At 38.1% G+C, this 14801-nt stretch overlaps 1 protein-coding gene across 14 annotated transcripts in view; it reads left to right on the top strand.

Annotated features, from left to right (window-relative positions):
• FHIT (fragile histidine triad diadenosine triphosphatase) overlaps positions 1-14801 on the top strand; it is a 1490046-nt gene that overhangs the window by 515951 nt on the left and 959294 nt on the right. The gene's annotated exons all lie outside the window — the stretch shown is intronic.

Raw genomic sequence — 14801 nt, 5'->3', positions numbered from 1 at the left:
ACATTAGTATACACTTGGATATTGCTTCACTAATTCATGTACTTATTTTCTTTGCGATTTCATCTGAAAGCATCTTTTGAGGGCTTTTTGTTGTTGATTTTTTTATATATTTTGAATGATGAAAATGGACAAAAACAGAATTCAGCAAAATGTAAATGAATCAGAGCAAATGGGATGCAAGAATATATTGTGCAGATCGGAATGGAAATAGAGATATTTGTTATTCCTTTTTTTGAGGAGAATCATAAAACTTCCCATGGTGCGTCAGACAGTGTGTTTTATATTCTCTATTCCCAGACGTTTAGAAAGTGACAAAAAGCATTTTAAAAATGTGGAAGTTATTATTGTGCATTCTGACAGTAAATAAGTGTGTATTCTAACACAGAGATTTGTCCTCTAACCCTGATACGATCTTTCACACCACTGTGAATTTCTTCTTTTTAAAATATTGATTTCACTTTTAATGTTTTTGCTTTTGAGCTTTTTTCTATAGTGCAGCCTCTTAGAATTATGATGATATCCCAGATGCAGATTTTAAAAACTATTCTGGACTGAATTGTGGAAAATGGCTATTGTCTTTTGAATAAAAGATATTAGGGCCTGGCCATGCATTGTTGAGATATATTTTTGAGAATTATGTAACAGAAAAAATATACTTCTAATATATTCTCCTTTAAAGGAAAGATTATTTTCAAACCTTATTGTATAACAGAGGCCACACTATTAAAATAATTAACTAGGACTTGCTGGGATGGGAGAGTAGAGGATAGATTGAGGGTGAATGTGCAGGAAAGGCATGAATAGCTTCTTAATTAAACTGTAGAATGTTTAGGCTCCTTTCTATAGTTATGTACTGAATTTTAAGTTTTTGTGTATATGTGTGTATACTATTTACAGCTACATGAATATGTTCTTCAAAGGCTTGCACATATTTACTGGAAACTATGGATTTCAAAATTTTATTTCTCTCTGAGGGATCTAGTAATGGCACAAAAACACCATAGCCAAGTGGTCCTTAGAGACCAACATTGAATTTCAAACTTTAGTTCAATAGAATTGCTTTTTAGGAAACAAAATACATTAATACATTTGCTCCCATCATGTTTCTCTTTCTCTCTTATTTTTGTAACTCTTTTCTTGTAACCCTTGTGGTGACCAGTCTTCACTTTATTAGCCTTTCAGCCTGGCTGTGCAAGAGGGCAAAGGTCCTCATTTCACTCTGGTCGCCATTTTCTGATCCGTAAAAGAGGGTTATTGATGGTCTTTAATGTCCCTTTCATCTCTAGAGTTCTATGTTTATGTCTACTTCCTCTTTTATCCTGCATTCATTATAGACTTACTATGAGGATAAAATACAAAAAGTATCATGAAAGTAGTTTGAAAATTGTAATGCACTGTAGAAATATAAACTATAACTGTTGCTATCCTGTATCATTTTCTGTGATTGTTCTTATGTATACACAAGACTGCATTTTTCCAGGTGTGTAGTATATTAATCCTAAAAAAATTTTCCACGGTGGGATTAATACAGTATGTATTAAAGAAACACTCATGGAATGGTTCATTCGTAAGCCAGGGACTGTTTCACTCTTAGATAGAGTAGCAGTCATTTGAATCTCAGCACCTACTTATAGGTATTTCAGGAGGCTAAAGTATCTGAAAGGTAAAGGTAAAATATCTAAAGGTAAGGTAAAGGTAAAAGCTGGTATCTGAAAGATAAGAATATATTCCCAGTCTTCCAGACAACCCATCAACAAGCAGTTGATGAGTTGATGGTCAGTTTTGAGGACACTTTTTTTGAAAAGTAGCTATAGTGATTTATCAGAGGACTAGCCAGTAGACCCGTGACTGAATTGGACCACTCTGTTCTCCCATTTGATTCGTGTTTAAAATCCTGTTGGATTGATGTTGAAGACATTAAGATGCAAAAGCTAATTGCAAAAAAAGTTTCATAGTTATTTTTTTTTCTTTTTTTTTTTTTTTTTTTTGCGGTAGGAGGGCCTCTCACTGTTGTGGCCCCTCCCGTTGCGGAGCACAGGCTCCGGACGCGCAGGCTCAGCGGCCACGGCTCACGGGCCCAGCCGCTCCACGGCATGTGGGATCTTCCTGGACCGGGGTACGAAGCCGTGTCCCCTGCGTCGGCAGGCAGACTCTCAACCACTGCGCCACCAGGGAAGCCCCATAGTTGTTTTTAATGTCTCTTTGTGCCTAGAGCAAACTCTTGATCCACGTAACAATAACCCCTTGAAATGCCATTTAGATTGGAAGTGCTGATGCAACACTAATGATTTAGAGCAAATATGTTACTCTAATTTCCTCCATCTGCTATGAATAAAAGAATATTAGTAGAAAGTCTGAGTTGTAAAGAAAATTGTTTCTTAGAAATATTGAAGATATTTTAAAATGTGTGCAGGTATAAGGGAAGAGTGATTCTTTTAAAAAAAGTTTTTGTCAAGTGTTTCAAAAAATGAAAGCTTTATTGTAGCTCAATGGAAATGTCAAGAATTTTTCTGCATAGATCTTTTAAGACTCCAGAAGAGTACCAAATGACTTGAGGACCAGCCATCTAGGTCTTATTGTGACACAATCCTGATGATTCAGATGAAGACATTCCCTATGGGTTTCTTTAGTGGTTCTAACCAGGGATAAGAGCTACTTGTCTGCTCTTGACTGAGTAGTGGTTCTTTTCTTTCTTTGAGGATTGTCCTCTTTTGATTCAGTCCACATGTAGTGGTGTGGAAGGAAAGGGGTATGTACTCTCCTAGGTTCTTGGTCAACTCTGTCAAAAGATGCTGATATCGTTAGATTTTTTGAAAAAATTCTATAGCCATTCATTTGAAAATCTAGAAATAGTGATTCTTTAAGAATGTATACAATATCAATATTCACGTAAGAAAAGTAAAAAATTTTAATAATAATAATCATAGAAGAAAGTAGAAGATTGTTAAAGATATACCACTAAAAAAGGCACCAGGCCCAAATAGTTTTACAGCTAAATTAAGTCTAAGCTTTAAAAACATATACTCCCTATGGTTATCAAACAATTAAGACTATAGAGAACGAAAGAAGGGGCCTCAAGTGATTGTACAAATCTAGGATAACTTTACATCAAAACCTAATATAGATAGCTCTAAAAAGATATTTTGTACCACTTTTATTTTTTATTTTTTATAACAAATTTAATCAGTTATACATATACATATGTTCCCATATCCCCTCCCTTTTGCGTCTCCCTCCCACCCTCACTATCCCACCCCTCCAGGCGGTCACAAAGCACCAAGCTGATCTCCCTGTGCTATGCGGCTGCTTCCCACTAGCTATCTACCTTACGTTTGGTATTGTATATATGTCCATGCTGCTCTTTCACTTTGTCACAGCTTACCCTTCCCCCTCCCCATATCCTCAAGTCCATTCTCTAGTAGGTCTGTGTCTTTATTCCTGTCTTACCCCTATGTTCTTCATGACATTTTTTTTTCTTAAATTCCATATATATGTGTCAGCATACAGTATTTGTCTTTCTCTTTCTGACTTACTTCACTCTGTATGACAGACTCTAGGTCCATCCACCTCATTACAAATAGCTCAATTTCATTTCTTTTTATGGCTGAGTAATATTCCATTGTATATATGTGCCACATCTTCTTTACCCTTTCATCCGATGATGGACACTTAGGTTGTTTCCATCTCCGGGCTATTGTAAATAGGGCTGCTATGAACATTTTGGTACATGTCTCTTTTTGAATTATGGTTTTCTCAGGGTATATGCCCAGTAGTGGGATTGCTGGGTCATATGGTAGTTCTATTTGTAGTTTTTTAAGGAACCTCCATACCGTTCTCCATAGTGGCTGTACCAATTCACATTCCCACCAGCAGTGCAAGAGTGTTCCCTTTTTTCCACACCCTCTCCATCATTTATTGTTTCTAGATTTTTTGATGATGGCCATTCTGACTGGTGTGAGATGATATCTCATTGTAGTTTTGATTTGTATTTCTCTAATGAGTAAAGATGTTGAGCATCCTTTCATGTGTTTGTTGGCAGTCTGTATATCTTCTGTGGAGAAATGTCTATTTAGGTCTTCTGCCCATTTTTGGATTGGGTTGTTTGTTTTTTTGTTATTGAGCTGCATAAGCTGCTTATAAATTTTGGAGATTAATCCTTTGTCAGTTGCTTCATTTGCAAATATTTTCTCCCATTCTGAGGGTTGTCTTTTGGTCTTGTTTATGGTTTCCTTTGCTGTGCAAAAGCTTTGAAGTTTCATTAGGTCCCATGTGTTTATTTTTGTCTTTATTTCCATTTCTCTAGGAGGTGGGTCAAAAAGGATCTTGCTGTGATTTATGTCATAGAGTGTTCTGCCTATGTTTTCCTCTAAGAGTTTGATAGTGTCTGGCCTTACATTTAGGTCTTTAATCCATTTTGAGCTTATTTTTGTGTATGGTGTTAGGGAGTGATCTAATCTCATACTTTTACATGTCCCTATCCAGTTTTCCCAGCACCATTTATTGAAGAGACTGTCCTTTCTCCACTGTACATTCCTGCCTCCTTTATCAAAGATAAGGTGACCATATGTCCGTGGGTTTATCTCTGGGCTTTCTATCCTGTTCCATTGATCTATCTTTCTGTTTTTGTGCCAGTACCATACTGTCTTGATTACTGTAGCTTTGTAGTATAGTCTGAAGTCAGGGAGCCTGATTCCTCCAGCTCCATTTTTCATTCTCAAGATTGCTTTGGCTATTTGGAGTCTTGTGTTTCCATACAAATTGTGAAATTTTTCATTCTAGTTCTGTGAAAAATGTCAGTGGTAGTTTGATAGGGATTGCATTGAATCTGTAGATTGCTTTGGGTAGTAGAGTCATTTTCACAATGTTGATTCTTCCAATCCAAGAACATGGTATATCTCTCGATCTATTTGTATCATCTTTAATTTCTTTCATCAGTGTCTTATAATATTCTGCATACAGGTCTTTTGTCTCCTTAGGTAGGTTTATTCCTAGATGTTTTATTCTTTTTGTTGCAATGGTAAATTGGAAAGTTTTCTTGATTTCACTTTCAGATTTTTCATCATTAGTATATAGGAATGCCAGAGATTTCTGTGCATTAATTTTGTATCCTGCAACTTTACCAAATTCGTTGATTAGCTCTAGTAGTTTTCTGGTAGCATCCTTAGGATTCTCTATGTATAGTATCATGTCATCTGCAAAGGGTGACTGCTTTACTTCTTCTTTTCTGATTTGGATTCCTTTTATTTCCTTTTCTTCTCTGATTGCTGTGGCTAAAACTTCCAAAACTATGTTGAATAAGAATGGTGAGAGTGGGCAGCCTTGTCTTGTTCCTGATCTTAGTGGAAATGGTTTCAGTTTTTCACCATTGAGGACGATGCTGGCTGTGGTTTTGTCATATGTGGCCTTTATTATGTTGAGGAAAGTTCCCTCTGTGCCTACTTTCTGGAGGGTTTTTATCATAAATGGGTGTTGAATTTTGTTGAAAGCTTTCTCTGCATCTATTGAGATGATCATATGGTTTTTCTCCTTCAATTTGTTAATATGGTGTACCATGTTGATTGATTTGTGTATATTGAAGAATCCTTGCCTTCCTGGAATAAACCCCACTTGATCATGGTGTATGATCCTTTTAATGTGCTGTTGGATTCTGTTTGCTAGTATTTTGTTGAGGATTTTTGCATATATGTTCATCAGTGATATTGGCCTGTAGTTTTCTTTCTTTGTGACATCCTTGTCTGGTTTTGGTATCAAGTTGATGGTGGCCTCATAGAATGAGTTTGGGACTGTTCCTCCCTCTGCTATATTTTGGAAGAGTTTGAGAAGGATAGGTGTTAGCTCTTCTCTAAATGTTTGATAGAATTCGCCTGTGAAGCCATCTGGTCCTGGGCTTTTGTTTGTTGGAAGATTTTTTATCACAGTTTCAATTTCAGTGCTTGTGATTGGTCTGTTCATATTTTCTATTTCTTCCGGATTCAGTCTTGGCAGGTTGTGCATTTCTAAGAATTTGTCCATTTCTTCCAGGTTGTCCATTTTATTGGCATAGAGTTGCTTGTAGTAATCTCTCATGATCTTTTTTTTTTTTTTTTTTTTTGCATTACGTGGGCCTCTCACTGTTGTGGCCTCTCCCGTTGCGGAGCACAGGCTCCGGACGCACAAGCTCAGCGGCCATGGCTCACGGGCCCAGCCGCTCTGCGGCATGTGGGATCCTCCTGGACCGGGGCGCGAACCCGTGTCCCCTGCATCGGCAGGCAGACTCCCAACCACTGCGCCACCAGGGAAGCCCCTCTCATGATCTTTTGTATTTCTGCAGTGTCAGTTGTTACTTCTCCTTTTTCATTTCTAATTCTATTGATTTGAGTCTTCTCCCTTTTTCTCTTGATGAGTCTGGCTAATGGTTTATCAATTTTGTTTATCTTCTCAAAGAACCAGCTTTTAGTTTTATTGATCTTTGCTATCGTTTCCTTCATTTCTTTTTCATTTATTTCTGATCTGATTTTTATGATTTATTTCCTTCTGCTAACTTTGGGATGTTTTTGTTCTTCTTTCTCTAATTGCTTTAGGTGCAAGGTTAGGTTGTTTATTCGAGATGTTTCCTGTTTCTTTTTTTTTTTTTTCGGCACGCGGGCCTCTCACTGCCGCGGCCTCCCCCGTTGCGGAGCACAGGCCCCGGACGCGCAGGCTCCAGACGCACAGGCCCAGCGGCCATGGCTCACGGGCCCAGCCGCTCCGCGGCACACGGGATCCTCCCAGACCGGGGCACGAACCCGTATCCCCTGCATCGGCAGGCGGACTCCCAACCACCTGCGCCACCAGGGAGGCCCCCTGTTTCTTAAGGTGGGATTTTATTTCTATAAACTTCCCTCTTAGAACTGCTTTTGCTGCATCCTGTAGGTTTTGGGTCCTCATGTCTCCATTGTCATTTGTTTCTAGGTATTTTTTAATTTCCTCTTTGATTTCTTCAGTGATCACTTCGTTATTAAGTAGTGTATTGTTTAGCCTCCATGTGTTTGTATTTTTTACAGCTCTTTTCCTGTAATTGATATCTAGTCTCATAGCATTGTGGTCGGAAAAGATACTTGATACAATTTCAATTTTCTTAAATTTACCAAGGCTTGATTTGTGACCCAAGATATGGTCTATCCTGGAGAATGTTCCATGAGCACTTGAGAAAAATGTGTATTCTGTTGTTTTTGGATGGAATGTCCTATAAATATCAATTAAGTCCATCTTGTTTAATGTATCATTTAAAGCTTGTGTTTCCTTATTTATTTTCCTTTTGGATGATCTGTCCATTGGTGAAAGTGGGGTGTTAAAGTCCCCTACTATGATTGTGTTACTGTCGATTTCTCCTTTTATGGCTGTTAGTATTTGCCTTATGTATTGAGGTGCTCCTATGTTGGGTGCATAAATATTTACAATTGTTATATTTTCTTCTTGGATTGATCCCTTGATCATTATGTAGTGTCCTTCTTTGTCTCTTCTAGTAGTCTTTATTTTAAAGTCTATTTTGTCTGATATGAGAATTGCTACTCCAGCTTTCTTTTGGTTTCCATTTGCATGGAATATCTTTTTCCATCCCCTTACTTTCAGTCTGTATGTGTCTCTAGGTCTGAAGTGGGTCTCTTGTAGACAGCATATATATGGGTCTTGTTTTTGTATCCATTCAGCCAATCTGTGTCTTTTGGTGGGAGCATTTAGTCCATTTACATTTAAGGTAATTATTGATATGTATGTTCCTATTCCCATTTTCTTAATTGTTTTGGGTTTGTTATTGTAGGTCTTTTCCTTCTGTTGTGTTTCTTGCCTAGAGAAGTTCCTTTAGCGTTTGTTGTAAAGCTGGTTTGGTGGTGCTGAACTCTCTCAGCTTTTGATTGTCTGTAAACGTTTTAATTTCTCCATCAAATCTGAATGAGATCCTTGCTGGGTAGAGTAATCTTGGTTGCAGGTTTTTCTCCTTCATCACTTTAATTATGTCCTGCCACTCCCTTCTGGCTTGTAGAGTTCCTGCTGAGAGATCAGCTGTTAACCTGATGGGGATTCCCTTGTGTGTTATTTGTTGTTTTTCCCTTGCTGCTTTTAATATGATTTCTTTGTGTTTAATTTTTGACAGTTTGATTAATATGTGTCTTGGCGTATTTCTCCTTGGATTTATTCTGTATGGGACTCTCTGTGCCTCCTGGACTTGATTAACTATTTCCTTTCCCATATTAGGGAAGTTTTCAACTATAATCTCTTCAAATATTTTCTCAGTCCCTTTCTTTTTCTCTTCTTCTTCTGGAACCCCTATAATTCGAATGTTGGTGCGTTTAATGTTGTCCCAGAAGTCTCTGAGACTGTCCTCTGTTCTTTTCATTCTTTTTTCTTTATTTTGCTGTGCAGCAGTTATTTCCACTATTTTATCTTCCACCTCACTTATCCGTTCTTCTGCCTCAGTTATTCTGCTATTGATCCTATCTAGAGTATTTTTTATTTCATTTATTGTGTTTTTAATTGATGCTTGATTCATCTTTAGTTCTTCTAGGTCCTTGTTAACTGTTTCTTGCATTTTGTCTATTCTATTTCCAAGATTTTGGATCTTGGAAATAGAATCTTGGATCATCTTTACCATCATTATTCTGAATTCTTTTTCAGGTAGACTGCCTATTACCTCTTCATTTGTTAGGTCTGGTGGGTTTTTATCTTGCTCCTTCTCCTGCTGTGTGTTTTTCTGTCTTCTCATTTTGCTTATGTTACTGTGTTTGGGGTCTCCTTTTTGCAGGCTGCAGGTTCGTAGTTCCCGTTGTTTTTGGTGTCTGTCCCCAGTGGCTAAGGTTGGTGTAGTGGGTTGTGTAGGCTTCCTGGTGGAGGGGACTAGTGCCTGTGTTCTGGTGGATGAGGCTGGATCTTGTCTTTCTGGTGGGCAGGTCCATGTCTGGTGGTTTGTTTTGGGGTGTCTGCAGACTTTTTATGATTTTAGGCCACCTCTCTGCTAATGGGTGGCGTTGTGTTCCTGTGTTGCTAGTTGTCTGGCATAGGGTGTCCAGCACTGTAGCTTGCTGGTCGTTGAGTGAAGCTGGGTTCTGGTGTTGAGATGGAGATCTCTGGAAGATTTTCACCGTTTGATATTATGTGGAGCTGGGAGGTCTCTTGTGGACCAGTGTCCTGAAGTTGGCTCTCCCACTTCAGAGGCACAGCACTGACTCCTGGCTCCTCAATTTGGGATGATTTGTTGTCTATTCATGTATTTCACAGATGCAGGGTACATCAAGTTGATCGTGGAGCTTTAATCCGCTGCTTCTGAGGCTGCTGGGAGAGGTTTCCCTTTCTCTTCTTTGTTCTCACAGCTCCTGGGTCTCAGCTTTGGATTTGGCCCCGCCTCTGCGTGTAGGTCGCCAGAGGGCCTCTGTTCTTCGCTCAGACAGGACATGGTTAAAGGAGCAGCCTCTTTGGGGACTCTGGCTCACTCAGGCCGGGCGGGAGGGAGGGGCACGGAGTGCGGGTCGAGCCTGCAGCGGCAGAGGTCGGCGTGACGTTGCACCAGCCTGAGGCGCGCCATGCGTTCTCCCAGGGAAGCCGCCCCTGGATCCCGGGACCCCGGCAGTGGCGGGCTGCACAGGCTCCCGGAAGGGTGGTGTGGACAGTGACCTGCGCTCGCACACAGGCTTCTTGGCGGCAGCAGCAGCAGCCCCAGCGTCTCACGTCTGTCACTGGGCTCCATGCTTTCAGTCGCGACTTGCGCCCGTCTGTGGAGCCCCTTTAAGCAGCGCTCTTAATCCCCTCTCCTCGCGCACCAGGAAGCCAAGAGGGAAGAAAAAGTCTCTTGCCTCTTCGGCAGCTCCAGAGTTTTCCAGGATTCCCTCCCGGCTAGCTGTGGCACATTAGCCCCCTTCAGGCTGAGTTCTCGCCGCCAGCCCCAGTCCTCTCCCTGTGCTCTGACCGAAGCCCGAGCCTCAGCTTCCAGTGCCGCCCGCCCCGGTGGGCGAGCAGACAAGCCTCTCGGCCTGGTGAGTGCCGCTTGGCACCGATCCTCTGTGTGGGGATCTCTCCGCTTTGCCCTACCCAGGTATGTGGGGAGTTTCTTGCCTTTTGGGAGGTCTGGGGTCTTCTGCCAGCGTTCAGTAGGTGTTCTGTAGGATTTGTTCCACGTGTAGCTGGTGTATCCGTGGGGAGGAAGGTGATCTCCGCGTCTTACTCTTCCGCCATCTTACCCGGAAGTCCCACTTTTATTTTTGTATACAGAAATATATAAATTAGAAAGTAGCAACTAAAGTCTATCTGCTTATAAAAGTATAATAAAATATTTGAAATCAGGTTTATTTCAAAAATTATCAGCTGCTTCAGAATTGGAAATTTATCTATACCATTCATCACATTAGCATATTAAAATTAAAAAATAATATGATTATAAGAATACACGCTTTGTTAGTTTCATAGGGATGCTATAACAGATTATCAAACTGGGTAACTTAAAACAACAGAAATGTTTTTCTCTCACAGTTCTAGATGCTAGGTGTGTGAAATCAAGGTGCCAGCAGGTTCAAGGTCTCTCCTAAGAGTCTAAGGGATGATTCTTCTTTGCCTCTTTCTAATTTCTGGTGGTTGCTGGCAGTCCTTGGTGTTCCTTGGCCTGTAGACACATTACTCCCTTATCTGTCTTTGTTATCACATGGAGTTATCCTTGAATATTGATGTCTCTATTTTCTCTTCTTAGGAGGACACCAGTCATTGGATTAGAGCCCACACTAATCCAGTATGACCTCATCTTAGTTTAACTAATTACATATGTAAAGATCTCATTTCAAACTAAGGTTACCAGGTGGCCATAAATTTTGCGGTGACTCTCTTCCTCACAGTACACATGCCAAAAAAGAATTTGATAAAATTTATTAGGAATTTCTAATAACTCTCTAAATAAAATGGGCATAGTAGGAAGTTAATGAAGCATAATAAAGAATATTTATAAAAACCCATCATCACATTACATTAAACAGTGAACTTTAAAATCCATTTCTCTTAAGACCAGGAAAAATGCAGGGGGATATTTGCTGTCAACACTGTAACTTAGCACTGTGTTGTGGGTTCTATATGATGTAATTAAACAGTAAAATTAAGCAATATAAATATTGGAAAAAATCAAACACAGTTATCTTCATCTTCAGATGATATGAATTTGTTGCTAGAAAACTTAAGACTCTGTTACAGACTATTACTAAGAAAACATATAAGCTGAATGGCCACAAGGTAAGTATATAAAAAGCAAAGCTTTTTATACCTTCAATAACCAGTTGCATAGACATAGAAAAAAATTCATTTATATGAACAAAAAAATATAAAACTCTTAGTAATAAACTTAACAAGAAAATAAATAGTCATACTATATTTTATAATATTTCCAAATATTATAAGGTGCCATTCCTTTCTAAAATAACACATATGTTAATGGAATTCCAGTCAGAATGGCAACAGGTTTTTATTTTGACTCTTCCTTCTAGACATTAAAACTTAATATAAAGTTGCTGTTATGAAAACTGTATGTTATTGGCCATGAGAAAAGTTGATCACTGGAGTAGAAAACAGAGTCAGAAACCAATAAAGATATGTAATAATGAGCCAAATATATAGTAAAACTGGCTTTTTCACTCAGTGGGAAATGTATGTCTATTTAAAAAATGATGTAAAAGCTGCTTTAATATGTAATTTATAAATGATATACTTCTATTTTCACTGTAAAATTTTTTAAAATTTCAGATGAATTAAAGATATAAATAATATAAGCATAAGAAAACTAGGAACTCTCCTATACATTGATGAGATAAAGTTATACACCATATTTGAAAAACTGGCTAAAGATATTAATTTGCAGTTCATAAAAGGGAAAACTTAAATGACCAAAGACTTAGGAAAGTCTGCTCAACCTCACTAGTAGTCATGGAAATACAAATTCATATTATAATGAGGAAGCAAAAAAGTTTTCATACCCTGATAGATCTGGCAGTAGCTATCAAAGTTAATGGTATACCTGCTCTTTGACACTGCATGTCTACTATTAGGATTCTTTATCATATAAAAATGTCTAGTCAAGGATGTGTGCTGCATTGTTTGTAGTGGCAAAAACAAAACAAAGCAAAAACAAAGCATTAACCAAAAAAATAACTCATTAATAGGGAAATTATTGAACATATTTATAACTGTACTGTGGAATATTTTGCAATGAATAAAAATGATTAGGTAGATCTATATGTGATATCCAACGTGTCCATGATAAAGTAAGTAAATAGTCATTTGGTTGAGTAATCGAGAAAGTATGAGCCCATTAAAATGAAAAAGAGAAGAATGGCTCTGTATACAAATCTATGTTTGTATATATTTTGTATGAAGCTAGAGAAAGATGTAGAAAGATAAACAAGTAACTTTGTATTTTTTGTTTTTGTTTTTAGTTACCATGGGAAAATGGGATTGGGAATAGAGCTAAGGAAAGTATTGGTTTATTTTATGTGTGTGTGTGTATGTGTGTGTTTTTTTTTTTTTTTTTTTTTTTTTTTTTGCGGTATGCGGGCCTCTCACTGTTGTGGCCTCCCCCGTCGCGGAGCACAGGCTCCGGACGCGCAGGCTCCGGACGCGCAGGCTCAGCGGCCATGGCTCACGGGCCCAGCCGCTCCGCGGCATATGGGATCCTCCCAGACCGGGGCACGAACCCGTATCCCCTGCATCGGCAGGCGGACTCTCAACCACTTGCGCCACCAGGGAGGCCCTGTATGTGTGTTTTTATTTAATTTGTTTAAGCAGAAACATTTGTTAACATACATATGTATGTGTCTATTTGTTTTGCTGAGGATATATTATTTTAAAAATTAATTATTTATTCTCTTCAGCATTTTTTTGTTTTTGCTTCTATATGTGTATGGACTTATCTTAAATCCTCATGGTTTTATTGTATTTTAAGATAACGCTTTTACCTCTTTAAAAAATGGGCAAAATATTTGAATGGTAATTCACAAAGGAGAAGATACAAAAACACCAATAAAACTTTCAGCTTCATTAGTGATCAAAACAATGATAAGTAGAGCAATAATGAGAGTTTGTTCAGATTGTCAATTGTCCAAGAAACTGATACTTCTCAATGTTATACAGAGTTTATGGTATTAAACATTGAGTATGTACAACACTTCTGGAGGGCAGTTTGGCAATATTAACTTAAAAACTTTGATAAATGTTCATACTTTCCTGTCCAGCCATACAACTTATAGAAAGTAATGCTAAGGAAATAATTATAAAGATTTGCACATGGATGTTCACTACAGCTTTGTTTATAATAATGAAAAAAGCTGTAAATCTCTATATTCATAAATAGTTGAGCATTTAAATAAGTTCACTTACAGGTTGTATTACAACTGTGTACACACATACAGCCACATGTACAAAGTTACATAGTTATAATGAAAATTCATGAACGATGATGTAAATCTCCATTTGTCCACTGAAGCAAACATTGTGGGCAACATTTGTTGTTTACTGGAATGGCAGGCAACATTCCTTTTCCACACATTTATGACATAGAGAGATATGCATAAAATAGTTGATTCCAGTTGTTACATAGTATGATCCAATCTTTAGATATATTATGCATTAAAATGAATGGAAATATACACGCCAGACTGTTAGCAGTGGTATTCTCTGGGTAATGTGATAATTATCTTTTATATTTTCTTGTATTTTTTTAACTTCTGGAAATGTGCTTGCTGTACTTTTCGTATTCATTGAATCTCTTAAGACATTCTGATTTAAAAAAAAAAGACATGAAAGACCAAATTGGAAATGTTTAAAAAATTAAGAGGGGCAGGGGGAACAGTAAAACAAGGTAAGAAATATATATAGACTCAGTGAAGAAAACACTGCTGTTAATAGTCTCAGAGTACAAGCTGTTAGTTGATAATATAAGGCCTAAGGAGAGGCCTTTGGAAGGTCTGTTTAGAGTCTATTGTTACTTAAACACTTGACCTTTCTGAATTAGCTCTCCTGCCATAGGCAGCTTAACAAGGGGTTCTTCACTACATGTTTGCTTTATCCCATTAGTTTGGGGGTGGGGTTTCCAGTTTTTCTCCAGGGAGTAAATGACTTCATGTAGCTAGTTCTCAAACATTTATCTGGGAAGCAGCACACCTTTCTGCTAGAAGGCAAATGTCATGACTGAAGGCATGGGGACAGAGCCTGATTGATATTCCTTAAATGCCTCTTTTATGTTCTAGAGGCCAAATCTGCATTCTTTTGAGTGGTGTAGAATGTCAGTACAAATGCTCTTTCTATGCTGAACCTGGTGGAGAGGGAAAAAAAAGCCACATTCCACTTCTTTATTTAGAGTTTGCTTTGAGAACTGGCAAGCACTGTTTGAAAGGTCATCCCATTTCAAGTAGCAGATGGATAGGAAAAAAAGACTGGCTTTTACAAATAATTTAATTGAATTCTCCTTGCCATTTCTGCAGGCAATTCAGGATATTTTTTAAAGCATTGATCCATAATTATCTTTCAGAATGGTTAGTATTGTTAGACAGATGTGTAATTCTTCATGTATGAGGGAGCGATATAGCATCCATTTTACCTATTTGATTGTCTTTTCCTTTCCTGTGCAAACAAATGCACATAATAAAAGGCAAATCATTGCTTAAAAAAAAAGAACAGCTTAATTTTTTTTCAGATTTGTTTCTGACTTGAAGTTCTCCTTTCTTAAAGGCATGGCTGTATTTATAAGGGTCAGCTTCTTTGCCTTCCTATAAGCAAACTATAACTTGCATCTATATAGCCTACTTTTGTTTATAGTCCCTGGA

The sequence above is a fragment of the Mesoplodon densirostris genome, chromosome 10, assembly GCF_025265405.1.
Source record: "Mesoplodon densirostris isolate mMesDen1 chromosome 10, mMesDen1 primary haplotype, whole genome shotgun sequence".
Lineage (NCBI taxonomy): Eukaryota > Metazoa > Chordata > Mammalia > Artiodactyla > Ziphiidae > Mesoplodon > Mesoplodon densirostris.
Note: the sequence above shows the minus strand (reverse complement) of the source record. Positions and strands in the feature narration are given on the sequence as shown.